This window comes from Protopterus annectens, chromosome 1.part1 (genome assembly GCF_019279795.1).
Source record: "Protopterus annectens isolate FY-2018-M chromosome 1.part1, PAN1.0, whole genome shotgun sequence".
NCBI classification, from domain to species: Eukaryota; Metazoa; Chordata; order Ceratodontiformes; family Protopteridae; genus Protopterus; species Protopterus annectens.
This window is the reverse complement of record NC_056726.1, coordinates 68,070,715-68,086,662: the sequence shown is the minus strand read 5'-3', so window position 1 is coordinate 68,086,662 and position 15,948 is coordinate 68,070,715.

Sequence of the window (15,948 nt, the reverse complement as noted above, 5' to 3'; positions counted from 1 at the left end):
CCAAATTAGGGTTGAATATAAATTACTAGTAAGTGGCATTTTATAGTGAGTAACAGCTAAAGAAAATGATGGCTACTTTTTTATTCTACAATATAGTGATTAGTAATATTGATGTAAATAGTTAAATTACATGACTCAAACATATTTTTTTACTATAAATCAAAAACAGTATGCTTTTTAATACTGTAAAGGAAGAAGGTGTTATTAATAGATTATATTGCTCCATACCTAAAATATGTGATTACAGTATGTTATTTGTAATGGACCTATGCTTGTTTCCATTATTATGTGAATCTGTGTAAAGCATGGTATTGTTTTGTATTGCTATGGACTGTTAACTTATACTAATTAACTAATAGGATCACTGATGCTTCATAGAATATGGGTCTCAACTCTGCAACCACTGCAGAGAGAATGTATTTTTGCATCATTACCAATAAAGGAATGTGAATTTGTGGAAAGCTAGTTGATTAAAGTATGAAAAATAAGTTGTATCATACATAAGTAAGACGATGGACATTTCTTCACTCAAATTATATAATTATCAGAAGCATTGATGGGAATATCTAAAGTAGAAGAATCAAAGACAGTGAATTTCTTACTCTTGCTTTAAAGGAAGTTGAGGCTACTTTCGATGCAGTTGCTTGTGAAGCCAATATTTAACTACTTGAGCTCCTTAATTTAGCTGTCATAATGTACAGACATGTGGCTTTTATGTAATGGATGTATCTGTGTTGTTTGACTTGGTAAGCTTAGATGTCATCCAGCTATTTATATGGGGATTCAAAAGTAAGTGCAGTGCACTTGCTTAGAGCTCTGTTTAATGGGATCACTGTGTGATGAGCCACATAACTAATCAGGCATGTAGAAATTTTGAATAGTGCCAGCAGTCAGACCAAAAGACTGCATAAAGACAAGTATAGTGTTAAAGGGAGAAGAAGCACCAGGCTGCCTGATGGGTGGGACACCACTACAGTAGAGCACATGAATAATGTAATGTATGTTATAAGGAAGGCAGGCTAGCATGGTCATATTTGATGCATAATCCAATGTCCAATGTAGCACCTCATAGCTGCATCTCTCAATTGTCTGGCACAAGAAGGCCAACTTGGTGACCATCAGAGACCACTGAGAGTCAACATTAAAGGGCCAACCCTGTTCATCTTATATATGGAAAGGAAATTGAAGATTAAAAGGATGAAAGGAGAACACATTTGGCATAGGCAAGTATACAAGGGTAACCATAATGTGTGAAAACATGGGAAAGGGTAATTATTGTTTGAGATAAAGAGCCACTTTTTCATCTTTAGAAAATAAGATAAGGACAAGATAGTGAGGGAAGGTTGTGAGTGGGATGGAAAGAAAAAGCCAGACAGCAGGGGCACAAAGAAATGTATAAAACACAGTTACAGACAGACATAAGTAGCATGAAAAGAAAATGCTGTAAGGACAATGGAGGGATACAGAGATAGAGGGAGTAAACGCATTTTGATGGGGAGAGTTGGACAATGAAGAAGGAATGGGAGGTGACACATAAGAGATAGAAAACACCAAGATGGGGATTGGGTAGAGACCTAGCATGGCTGGATACCAGACAGGCCCAGAGAGCAACAAACCCAGGCATCGGTCATCTCAGTGTTTGATAGTATGGACTGGTTGTTTTCCTGTGGTCTGATGGGTGAACTTGCCATCCATTTGACCCAACAAGATGCACCAGAAGGCATTCCATGTTGCTGAGGCAGGCATGCAGTTGCCACCACAACTTAGCCACTACCAGCAATAGCAAATGATGCCAGGTTACCAGGAAAGCACTTCTAGACCACTCTCAAAAGGGGAGGCTTCACTTCCACCTAAGAAGTGGACACAGAGGGTACCACTGACACTTCCAGGTCACACCCAGCAAGGGAATCATTACCACCATGCATAGAGGTAGTGAGGACCTACTAGGGGAGATTTCACTCTACACAGGCTGAGGTGAGTGTGGCCACAGCATTTTCTTTTCCTCCAAAACCAGCCCTACACAAGGACACACACTGGACAAAAAAGAATTATACACACATGCTAAAAACATAGTTGCAATGGTACAGTGGACTGACACAGACATGATACGCCTCCCAGTGCTGGAAGAGTTGCTCCTGCATTCTTTGGCATATAGTTATACTTACTGCATGTACCTCTACCAGTGTAATATAAAGTATGCACTCCTAAGTATACATCTAAAATGGTTTATCATCAAATTTTCAAACGGCACAATGCAAACCATTCAAAATTTCGCCTTTGCAAAACCACTTCCTGCATACTAAGTAGAGCAGAGTGTCAAAGTGCATTTAATGACAGAATCACATTCAAACTTTCGATATTTAATTTTGCAGTTTAGTACTGCAAATCACGTAACGTAACAACCCCCCCCCCCAAACCCCCTGTAAATTATATATCCCATCTCTGAGCTAGCACAACATTTTGGAAAAAGGGTAATTTCCTGATCGGCACTGTGCCAGGATCTCTAATCAAAATGTTGACCACATATGTGCAAATGTACAGTGGCATTCGCTGTACTGAAAACTCACAGCAGTGGAGGTCTGCAATACAGGAAGCAGCCTTGTGACGTTCGACATTCCTATGTTCGAAGAACCTTTATTCTACATTTTCATGGTAAACCATCTAAAACAACAAGATACTAGAACACATTAATACTTGAAAAGTGTTTAGAGTACATTTCTGGGTGTCTCTTACCAACTTGTTCCTCTCATTGTCAAACAGGTCAGTTGGGAGTTGCCTCAGGTCATTGCATTAATGATAACAGTGTTTACCAGAAATGTTGATGTTAGCATCACTGTCCATATCAGCAAGCTCATGCCAGCCATCCACTTTCTGCAAAGGCATATTATACTGCTCATATAGGTGCTCTTGAATGTTCCTATACAGGAAGAGTACAAGCATCTTGCTCTTCCTGGCACACAGTGCTGGAACTTCACATTCCACAACAACTGAAACAGACAGCTTCATTCACTCAATTCTGTCATTCCCCAATGTCTGAAATAGCTAGATCTATTCACTGAAGTCCACCACCATACAAGCAAAATGGTAACCCCTTAACCATGATAGCACTTTTGTAGCTCATGCTCTGTTGAATGTAGCGCTGCACTGAGATATTACTGTAGCCTGACAGCACAGTACCATGACACAAAGAATGCATATACTGCTGTGCCATGGCACTATTAGCACACTAATGCAGTGTGCATGGGCATGCTGATGACATGCTTCATGGTTACTGTGATGTGCACAGCCACCACCAACAAATCTTTGTAATGCAATGTACTACAGTAAAGATTCAGAAAACAGTAGGGCTAAGCAGCCTTATTAGCATAACAACTGCACAAATTTGCTTTTGTTTTCTTGATATAAAGAGTCAAAGCCATTTTGTGAAGCCCTGCTCAATGCCATACAATTGTGTAATAGGAGAATGTCAGGCAAAGTCCTGTAAACATATAGCTTTGCAGAGCCTGCCCAGTAATGTACATTAGCAAGGACAGCAAACCTGTGGAGAATGTCAATCACAATGGGGCAGTATTTGTGGTATACATGAAATAAGAACGTGAGAGAGGCATGGCAATACACCATCTGCCAGAGGTTTTGGGGGGACAGTGGATGCATTGTGAATAACATGCACAGAAATGGGTGGGAGGGGAGGCTGTCAAAACTATGGCCATCATACAGCAGACCATCCACACACACATACACACACACACACACACACACACACACACACACACACACACACACACACACACACACACACACACACACACACACGCACACGCAAACACACACACACACACACACACACACACACACACACACACACACACACACACACACACACACATACACACACACACACACACACACACACACACTGACTGTCTTGTTCTGACTGGAGGAATAGTTAGGATTGCCCAACCAGTTGTCTAGATGTCTAGGTTATTCTTAAAAAGGGTCATGGCACTACTATGCTTTACTTCTAAGGAGAGTATCTTCCATAAAATAGGTATTTTCTATTAAATCTTTCTTGCCACAGTTCCTATCCATATGTTGTTTAAGTTTAGGTTTCTTTGGCAGTTTTTTATAGTGGCATTAGCTTTGTGGATGTGTAGGAGGTATCATAGGATAGGGTCTTTCAAGTCACTGTTGCAAGGCAGAGATTTCCAATCAACAGTTGGTAGGAAACCAGATAGAGTAAGAACACTATAAGGTTGTTAGCATAACTCAAGGAGGATATACCCTTCAGTTATTTTGGTAAGAAAATGCCATGATCTATTTATTAACTAGTCAAGTACCTACCAACAGGGGACATTATAGTTTAATAGTGGTCTGATAAGAAAGGGGAGTAGAGGGAAATAAGACATCCTTGGGTCCAGAAAATACACCCCTGGTGATTAGTCTGGTTATATTAAAGAATTGTCCAATAACACTGCTCACATGGTAGTCCAAGCATAATTCACTGTCAATGCAGTCGCCCAAGTCCCTAATAACCAAGTCAATTTTCAGGGTGGAGGGGTCACCTATGTGATAGGAAAAGGAATGTCCCGATTTGTCCAAAATCACAATTCTGCATGAATTAGCATTTAGTTTGAGGCCATGGTTCAAGCACCTTTTGTTAATATGAGCTAGATCCTCTTCTAGGATGTGTAGGTCATTGGGTGTATTTACTGTTGCTCCGAGTTTGCAGTCATCTGCAGACTCCATCAGACACAGATGTTGTTGCCTGCTTTAATATCAGAAAGATACATACCAAAGAAGAGTGGTCCCAGGAACAACCTCTGAGGGACACCATTTTAGCTACTCTTTTAGCAGACAGCAGTCCTCCAACACTAACACACTCAGCTCTGGAGATGAGCCAGTTTGCTATCCAGTAGGTAACATGGGAGGTTATATTTGTGAGAACCAAGTCTAATATTGTTGAGATCCTCACTGAAATTTGCAAAAGATTGTGCAAGGAGTTTGCATTAATGAAACTCATAAATCTCTGCACATACGTGTCTGTGGTGGTGTAGGCTCCTCATTTATGGTGGGATAGTTAAGATTACCCTATAGGATGGTGTTGGCTCTATGGTGATGTACCTCATGCTTTGACAGAGCCATAGAGGAGTACAGTAGTCAGTTTTCTATATTATATTTAGTGATGGTACAAATCAAAAGCATTTGTGCAGCTCACATTTACAGAGCTCAGCAAAGCTTGTCATAATAACCTGTGTTCCTGAAGAGTTTTACTTGCATTCAGTGCTATCCAGGCAAAGCAAGGTATTTTAGATTGATAAATTGCACTTCATTAACTTATTTGAACAAATCAATCCTGCTCCCTTGATTTACTTGTGCATGGCTGGCACAGTGATGCAGCAGTTAACATTGCCTCACAGTTCTCTGGCCAATTCTGAGCCGGGGTGCCTTCTGTGCAAAGTCTACATGTCCTCCCTATGTTCACTTGAGTTTCCTCTGGGTAATCTGATTTCTTCACACATTCCAAAGACATGTATCTGGAGTGTTTCTCCCTGGGCTCCACTGAAAATAGGCTCTGTCCTAGTTAACTTTCCTGGTCAGCAAATGTTAAATAAATTTACGTATTTTACTTGTAAAAAGTACACTTCACATTGTTGTTGCTGTTAGACTGTTAGCCTTGAAATTGCCTTCTGAAGGTTTTATCTAACCAGTTGTTTAATTTTGTTTAATTTCATTTGTGGTAGCATTCTACTTTGGACCTTCTTTTACTGTGTTTTTACATAAGCAGGACTGGGATTATTTATCTAGTGGCAGGAAGTGTTTCCAGGTCAGTCTGAGTTAGGTAACAGACAAAAGGGTTCTTAGTTTAGTCATTTTATTGGCCAAAGGGGTCAGTATTCAACTTTCTTTATTTTCAATACTGATATAAATTCAGTGCATTTGCGCAGAGCTGCTTACTGCACCAGTGCCTTGTACAACTTGAAGCAAATTTTTCCCTATATAAAAGCATTGTGTGACTGGGTGTAAGTAAACATAAGAGCATAGGGATCCTTTCAGATACATATCTGTCTCAACAGCATGTTCTATTTATATTGCAAGCAAAGTTTAAATCGTTGGATCTAGTATTCTTGGTGCTATTTGTTTTGCAAATATGCAAATGGTCCATCAGAGCTGGATATGCAGATGTCTTATATGCCAGGTATAGATCATCTCTTGGTAACCTGTAGGAGGCTGAGTATAGAGATAGGGCTTTAAGGTGATCTGTACAAGACAATGTGTTAATACCCTGGATTATCTTGATGAGGAACCTCTGCTGGCATTCTAACTGTTGTATATGCCAGGTCAGGTACATTCTGAAGGTGGCATTGTACTCAGTGATGGGGCTGATAAAGGCAGAGTAAAGTGGTATTATAACTTCCTTGGACCTGGATGCCATACCCTTACTTATAAGTTGGGCAGCATAGAATGATTTTCTTACCACAAGGGTCTATCCTTGGTCCCATCTCACCAACACTGGTCGCATTTCACCTTAATCTGGTATCTTGTTCTTATTCAAATATATACCCCTGACATTGTATGCCTAGATCCTAATGCTAATCATTTTTTGATTAATTGTACTAAAGCAGTTTCTCTTTCAAAACTTCCAACATTCCATCTGCAGTTTTTCCATAGAACACATCACTCCAGTTAGTTGTATATACTGAGTGTTTTGCTTCCATATAATCTGTAATTAATCTTCTGTGCATTGGTTTATATTTCAGTTTGGCAGAATTATCTAGCAATGAATTAACCTTTATAACTCCATGATCATTGCACGTCAATGGTGATAAAACTTGACTTGAAGTAAAAGTAATTTCTTTAGAACACAAACAATGTTTAGTATGCGTCATTCCCTGGTAGTTTTTTTTTTTTTTACAATCTGAAGCAATTCTTGTTCCTGAACATACCTTGTGAATAATTTCCTTACTAATGTTGTTGAGTCAATATTATTCCAGTCTGTTTCTGGTAAATTTAAATTCCCAGCTAATATTATTCTTACCTCTTGTGTTTCATGCAAGAACTGTATGAATTCCTCTAGGTCATCAGTACTCTACACACTCCAACAATTGTTATATGTTCCAGGGTTGTCTTTGTTGTCACAGTTAGACAGTCTATACTATTGGTGTCATCACTGAACATGGAATAATCACATGTCTCACAACTATCTTCAATCCCTAACATAACACCTCCATCTGCTTTCTTGTTAGAATGTCTGTTACAGTAGAAATACTTGCATCCTGACAGAACTGGTTTCCTATGATTGTTCTTTAGCCATGTTTCACAAACAATAGCAACATGAATCTCATGGAAACGTAGCAAATTTTCCATTAAAAGAAACTTTATGATTAATGTTATTAGTATTAACAGCCATCAGAGATGTATCAAATATAGCTATCTGTGAACTGCTAAATTTCTGACTTGGCAATAATCCTGCCTAGTGTTTGTCAGATATTGCGCAATATCTGCTGCAAAAATTTGCTTCCCTGATCTTGACAAATGCATACCATCCTGTCTGAACACATCTTTGCCCAAAACTAGGCTTGGATGCTCTACACATTTCCATTTTTTAAAACAGGACATTTTTCCATGTGGGTATTTACCCATAAAATCTTTTCATTCACGGTGACCTGACTATCCTTTCTATATATGATTTGTGAAAAATGCATTGTAATTGTCTTAATTGTCACAGTTATTCTATCTAAGAGGGCTGTAAGTGCCATACTAACAGTCAGACAGTTCTTGTGGATGAGATCATTTGTATCAACATGAATAAAAAACGATCCGTACTTCCTTACATTAAGGCATTCCATGGCTTGTGACACATCTTTTGTTTTTGGTCCCAGCAAACATAACACTATTCAATGTTCATTATCTTCTCTGCAAATGTAAGTATAAATTCCTCTAATAATACATTCTCCAATTACAAGAATATCTTTTCTGACCAGATCTGAAGAATCTTCAACTACTAATATAGTAATATTTGCTTTATTAATTGTTACAAAGGAATGATCTTCATCAACATTAGTCTTATTAATCCAACTGCTTTCTTTCTGTATTAAATTTGAAAGCATACAATTCTCATCCAACTGGCTTTGCACTTCCACAGCTTGACCCATGTAGGCAGCATCTGTCTTTTTCATCTTTTTTCTTACAGTAATGTTCTTCAATCCTTCCACATTCAGTTTTGGTTTCTTCCTTTTCATTTGCCCCTTACCTCTTTTTTTCTACCTTCTCTTTTGGAAAAATGATGCTTTTTTTCTGTACATTGAAGGTTTTCTGATAGAGAAAAGGTTATCATTCCCTGTAATCTGTGTGTTACATAACAAAGCAGTGTCCCCTTTGATACATATTCTCTTTACAGACAGTTATCAGTTTCTTTTTCATCCTTATTTGTTTTCAACTTCTTCCTTTCTTTCTTTTTTTTGTTTACTTCACTCTGAATCCTCAGATTGCTGAATTCTTGTATCAAGAATTACAAAGTTATCAGGGGTATCGCCTTGTTTCATAGGGGGTGAATGATCTTTACAGACAACAGACACATGCAAAGTATGCTCAGAAATGTTGATGATCAATGTGTCCTGCAATTCACATTAGTTCTTGCAGCTAGCTGCATTCCTTATCAATGCACGAGCCAAGTGATCCACTGCTCAGAGTCATAACATTCTCTTCTCGGTCACCAGGGGCACTGCTACCCACACGGCATCACACCAGTTGCAAGCATGTGAGATTTCACGGGCATTGTTGTGGGTGCCCAGATTGGGGTTACTGGCCCCATGCCTCTGGATGGCAGGGAGTCGCGTGGTGGCTGGCATGCAGCCGAAATGCTGAACTTCCAGGTCTTCGAACCAATGCCCCATGGGGAGTGCGGCATCCTCCACAGTTATCCACGACTGCTGTTGAGGGGAGAGGACACTGGTGTGCACCAGACTTGCCATCCAGTAGATCCTCATTAAAGGATTTAAAGTGTACTCATTCCAAATACAGGGCCTCGACAGAGGCCAGTATTGTTATTTTTCATCACTACCTCCCCGAGTTGGGAGTGGAAAATTTGCATGCCTGCTGCCTTCCTTGGAAGTAGTAGCTGTTTCTCAGGCTCTGTCTCCAGAATCGAACACTGCTTCCTCATTAGCCATGGTCACTATGGTAGGCACAGATAGTACCATCAAAAGTTGATAGGGCAGACATTCGAATGTTGCGTCACCACCACGATGGCACGTGATCGGCCTGAGTTCATCTAGAGTCACCAGAACTACTGGGCTGAGACCCAGATTGGTTTTGGTCTGATAAATGCATGCATCCCCAGAGGTCAGCACTCATCAGCATGTGTTAGCTCCAGAATTATCACAGTTATGCAAGTAATGGTGGCATGATCAAAGGAACCATAACTGATTTTATGAGCCATTCGCAGTTTCACTGTAGAGTCCATGTGCATTGAGACTTGCATGGCTTAATCTATGAGACAACAACAAAAACAAATGGTTCTGCCACCAATTCCACTTAAAAACACTTGAAACTTGAAAACTTTAATAAAATATACGATGATAAGATAAAATGAAATAAACACACTGGCTCATAAACCAGATAAGCACTTTTGGTATAATACATTTTTCGAATCCTAAATGTTTGCCAGTGAAACTTCCTCTTAAATACCTTAATTTCCTAGTGTTCACTCACTTAGATGCATTTAGTAACCATAGCAGCATACACACCCTTCTAATTATGTCATTTTGAGTGCTGAAGAGCTTTCCCTTTTAGTGCAGGTTTTAAAGGGATAAATGCATTCAGACCTAGTGACTGATCTGATTGCAAATTCATTATTCACTTCATCTCTTCAATTTCTGTTCAGTTTACTAAATCCCCACCTCTTGGTGTTTCACGAAGCCTAGTTAGTGCCATGAATTTTAAAGAATGACTGCCATTTATACTAATATGCATATAAAGTGCATTGCTGGTAACTTTTTTTCTTATGTCGGATAAGTGCTTTAGGATACGTTCTTTAAGAATTTGATTAGTTTTCCCTATGCAGTATGCCTTGAAATGACTGCAGGTTGCCACATAGATAATGTTCTTACTTCAACAGTTTGCAAATCCTTCAAACTTATAGTTCCTCTTAGTCAGGGGATGTGTAAAAGTATTTGAGATGTTTATATGAGAGCATGCCTTGCAACTTCCACATCTGAATGTTTCAACTCTCCTATTAATCTGAAAACTCCTGTCTTCAGAAATAGCTTCAGTTTCTGTTTTATAACATAATAGTCTTTTTAAGTATTTCCTGTTCTTAAAAGAAAAGCTGGGTTGATCTCCAACAATTTCCCTAATTTTGTTGTCAGATGATAACACTGGCCAACATTTTCTGATGGTATTACGAATAGCAAAATTGTCAGTACTATTTGTCAACTGGCATCTCAGTTTGGACTTTACCTCCTTTTGCTTGATCTTAACTGTTTCACCTTGGTCCGAAAAATAGGGTCTTCCCCTCTGAGAGTGTAGTTCCAAGGTAGTTGTTTCATTGGTCTGTGTCTCTTTGACTTTGTATCCTCTCTTATTAAAGTCATTGATAAGTTTAATTTGCTCCTCCCTATAATCCTCATCCCTCGTGCAGAGCTTCGACACTCGAGTTGGTTAGTCAATATGTTGTCAAGAACATGCCTGGGTTGCATGCTAGTATTGTGTAGTAAATGATTGCACCATACAGGTTTCCTATACATTCTAGTATTGATGCTTCCTGTGTCATCTAACATTAACTTAACATCCACGAATTCTATCTCTGTACTACAAGATATCACTTCAAACTTCAAAAATGAAGTTGTGTTGGTCAAAAATTGTACAAAATGTTCCAAGAAGGTTAAATCGCCATCCCATAAGAGAAAGACATCATCCACAAACTGATAATAGAAAACTATGTTTCTATTCCATTTGTTGTTAATATCCACTTTCCACAGCTCTTCCCATCTTGCCAGGACCAGATTGGCATAACGATTTGCGGATGGAGTTCGCATCGCTACCCCAGACTTCTGCCAGTAATAAGTACTACCATACAGTAACAAGTTGTTATATAAGACCAATTTCAAGATACTACATAGTAAATGGATATCATTGGTTGCTTTGCGCTTCACACCAAAGTCTCTGATCACTTTGATCGCCACATCATTGGGTATTGATGTGAACAAACTATTCACATCCATAGTTACCAATAATAAATTCTTACAAGTATTCATCTGTTGCAGTTTCTTGTAAAGTCTACTTAAGAACTCAGCCGAGTCCTTTATCACTGCAGGTGTGTGAGGTAGCAATTTTTTTAACTCCACTTCTATAAAAATAGAAAGGGGTTCAGTTATCCATCCTTTTTCTGAAACGACTGGTCGCATCGGAGGGTCATGTAAATTCTTATGCACTGTGGGCATTCCATTGATGCTCGGTATAGTAGGATGACATACTTCAAAAAATTCAAACAGCTATTTGCTTATTGATCTATTCATAAGCTTGTCATAAAGCGTGTCTTGTACACTATGCGTAATGGTGTTCAATTCTCTTTTATCAATCCTCCTGTAGGTGGCTATATCCGCTAGCATCTCCTTCATCTTGGTATCTTAGAACGACATATCCAGAACTATAACTGCGCCTCCTTTGTCAACTTGTTTAATCATGATGTCCTTCATATTCTGTAATTCAAATAGTGCTCTCTTCTCATTTAGAGATAAGTTGTGGAAATATTTACTTCCCTTTTGCTGTCTATATTCAGCCACTTCATTTTCACATAATCGCACAAAGGCATCTACAGCTGGATGACATACAGGGACAAACATACTTGGTTTCATATATCTAATTCTAGTTTGAGATTTCTCATTGTTTATATGGCCAAAGAGATGTCTTAGAGTCACATTTCTCCCAAAATATTTTAGACCTATGATAAATTCACTTATTGGTGAATGCAAGGAGGGTATAAAACTTATTCCTTTCTCTAATAGTCGAGTCTGATCTCTTGTTAATACAATACTCTATATATTAAATACAAGGGAATCATTTATTCCTGAAACCACCGTTTCTTCCTCTCCCTGCTCTGGGGTCGTACTTCCCTTGGGGTGTTGTTCTGCAACAAAAAAGGAAGCTGTTGGTAAAGCAGTAAATGTACCACCCCATCTTTGGGTTTAGTGGCATTCTGTATATCAAAATTCTTGTTATTATTCAAAATGGATATATTTTCTTCACCCTGCTCAGATAGTTCTTCTATGCTGTCAGTATTGATTACTGAGCTAACGTTAGTCTCAAGAGCATGTATCACAGCTTCAGGTTTTCTTGAAACCTTTGAGTTCTTTTGCCTGGGTGTAGTATGCACTTCTGCTTCTACTACAGTTCTCGTTGGTTTCCTAGTAACAGTCTGCTCCTTTTCATGGCTTGCTAGTATTCCATTGTTTATATTAGTACTGGTCTGTATGGTTGTTTTCTTGTCTTTTGGCCATTCAAACAGGTGACTGTCACTAGGAAACCACTAGGCAGGTGAGTGGAGAGGAGGGTCCGGAGCCTGCACCACCACCACCGAAGGGAGGGGTCCCTCTCCCATGGAGGGGGCACCATGGGTGCTGGACATGGACCAGCAAATGTGACCCCCAAGGCCACTGTCTGGTGCAGAGCTTGGCATCACTCAGAGCCAGTGAGAGAGAGGGAGAAACCTCCCACAGCTCCTGTGCTCGGGCCACTTACCAGAGCAGAGCGGCCCAGCATGTGACAGGACCCCTTCACCTTGGCTTGGGTTTCTTAGTCTCACCTCAACTTCTCCCCTTAGGGTAGCAGAACACTCCATGCCCCCACCCACGCCTTGCTCCCAGGGCAGTGAAGCTCAACCCGCAAGCCATGACCCACAGAGCCACACCATGGGGGCCCTCCACCAGTGGGAGTCAGTCGACCTGATCGATCAATGGATGGTGGGGAACAGTGCCTCGACCCCACAAAGACACCTGGCAGGATGTCACTTGGGAGTGGGACCCAGACTCGCACTGTGACGGGACACCTCATCTTCCCTCTCCCAGGACTGAAACTCGGACTGGAGCACTTGGACTGGCACATTAAGATGAGATACCCTGTCATCCCTTAACTCCAGAAGGCTGCCAAATCATGCCAGATCACGTGCGCCTACATGACAATTGGGGGAGCAAAGTTGCAGGGTGTGACTGCCCCTTCAGAACTCCCCTAGGCTGCATGGGGGCAGATTCCCTTTCATGAGGACTTTTGAGTCCCCATCCTTTCTGATCCAGACCAATTCTGAAGACTTTACAATTTTTTGAGAACGCCTTTGGGAACAGGGTGAAGTCAGATGCCTCTGCCTGGCCAGAAGCTCTCTGGGCCCCACAGCCCTCTGCCCAGTGCTCCCTTAAGGACTTCTGTCAGGGCCTGCCCCGGCAGGCCTCCCCTTTGATGGTGCAGAGAGACCTCCTTCCCCAGCTCTGGCCTTCGCCTCACCTAGGGGGAGCCCATTGCCCCCACATCCCCTTGCAGTCTGCCAAATTGTCCCACATTGTACGTGCCCTCGAAGCCTCTCAGGGAAGCCTCCTCTGATCACGGGTGGCCACGTGGAACTCCCATCGTCTGCCAAGGGGCAGATCCACTCTCATCAGGACTTCTGAATCCCTCTCCTTTCCGATCCAGAGCACCACACTACCCACCTCCCACATATTTCCAGAAGGCTGCCAAATCATGCAGTGTCAGGGGTGCCCTTGGGGCCTCTCAGAGGACCTTCTCCCGATCTTGGCCAGCCTTGTGGAACTCATTGCAGCCACAGAGGGACAGGTCCACTCCCATCAGGACTTCCGAGTCTTCCTTCTCTCCGGTCCAGAGTGGCTCCAGGGAATTTGCGATATTTTGAGGACACCATCTGGTACGGGGCAAGATCAGACATGTTCACCCTGCCTGACAGAAGCTCTCCAGGACCTGCAGTCACCTGCCAGTCCCTCCCTTAAGGACTTCCATCATGGCAGCCTCTACCTCACCCTGGCTAGCCAGGCAGGAGCTTTCCAGGCCCTGCAGCCCCCTTGAGGACTTCCATTGTGGGGGCCTCTGCCTGACCCTGGTCACCCAGCCAGTAGCTCATTGGGCTCCGCAGCCATCCTCCAGTGGTTCCCTTAAGGACTTCCATCAGGACCAACCCCTATGGGCCTCCGCTTCAACCTTGGTGAAAGAACTCCTTCTCTGACTGCAGTCCCCCACCTCACCTCCAGGGAACCCTGCCACCTCCATGTCCGCTGCAGGCTGCCAAATCATGCTGTGTCCTGCATGCCCATGGATCATCCCAGGGGAGCATTGATCCAATCCCATCTGGTCTCATGGAACTCCCCTTGGCTGCCGAGGGGCAGGTTCACTGTCATCAAGACTTCACCATCCCCCTCCTTTCTGATCCAGAACACCATGGTCCCCTTTTTCCCCCATATCTCCTGCAGGCTGCCAAATCATGCCCTGTCCTGTGTGCCTCAGGGCCTCTCAGGGGGGCTTCCCTCCAATCAGGGCAGGCCTTGCAGAACTCCTATCAGCTGCCAAGGGCAGGTACACTCCCATTGGGGCTCCCATGTGCCCCTGCTCCTCTGCCCAGAGGGGCTCTGGGGACTTTGCAATTGTTTGGGGATGCCATCAGATATGGTGCAAGGTCAGATACCTTGTCCCCTGGCAAGAGCTTTCCAGGCCAAGCCACCTTCTGCCTGGTGCTCTCTTGAGGGCTTCCATCATTGGGGGCTCTGTCTGGCCCCTCTCACTTGTGCAGGAGCTCTCCAGACCCTGCAACCACCCACCAGCTGCCCCCTTGAGGACTTCCATCAAGGGTGGCTCTGCCTGCCCCACTCACCCAGGAGCTCTCTGGGCCCCACAGCCATCTTCCAGCCACTACCCTAAGAATTTCCACCCGGAGAGGGGGCATGATCTGGACCCTCTCACCCAAGCAGAAGCACTCCCTGTCCAACCAATTTCCACATCTATCCCCCTTATGGACTTTCATCGGGAGGACCCCTCTGGGCTTCCACTTCTACACATTCAGGAGAGCTCTTTCCCAGGGTTACATATCTCTTGAAGGCTGCCAAATCATGCAGTGTCACCCATGCCCTCAGAGCCTCTCAGGGGGACCTCTCATTGATCCTGGCTGGTCTTGTGTAACTCACCTTGGCAGCTGAGAGGCAGGTTTATTCTCATGAGGACCTTCGAGTTCCCATCCTTACCGATCCAGAGAACCATGCTCCCTGCCTCCAACATATCTCCTGAAGGCTGCCAAATCATGCAGTGTTGCCTGTGCCCTCTGAGCCTCTTGGGGAACTTCTTCCCAATCCGGGCCTGCCTCATTGAACTCACCTCAGCCTCCAATGGACAGGTCCAATCCCATCAGGACTCCTGTGTCCGCCTGCTTTCTCATCCAGAGCAGATCCAGGGACATTGCGATATTTTGGGGATGCCTTCAGGTATGGGTGAGATCAGACACCTTCCCCCTGCCTGGCAGGAGCTCTCCAGGCCTCAAAGTCTCCTTCCAGTCCCACCCTTAAGGACTTCCATTGTGGAGGCCTCTGCCTGACCCCTCTCACATGGGCAGGAGCTCTCTGGAACCCGCAGCCATCTGCCAGGTGTCCCCTTAAGTATTTCCATTGGTGGGGGCCTCTGCCTGTCCCGGCTCACCCAGGCAGGAGGTCTCCAAGTACTGCAGCCATCCACCAGCTACTCTCTTAAGGACTTCCACCTGAAGGGGGGGGGCACGATCCAGACCCTTTCACCCAGGCAGCAGTGCTCCCTGCCCAGCCACTTATCACTTTTCTCCCCATTCCAGACTTCCGACACAGAGAGGGCCATTGTCCGGTCCCCCTTACACAGGCAGGAGCTCTCCCAGCCCAGGCATTTTCCACCTCTCTCTCCTTTCTGGACTGCCATGGGTAGGGACCCACTCTG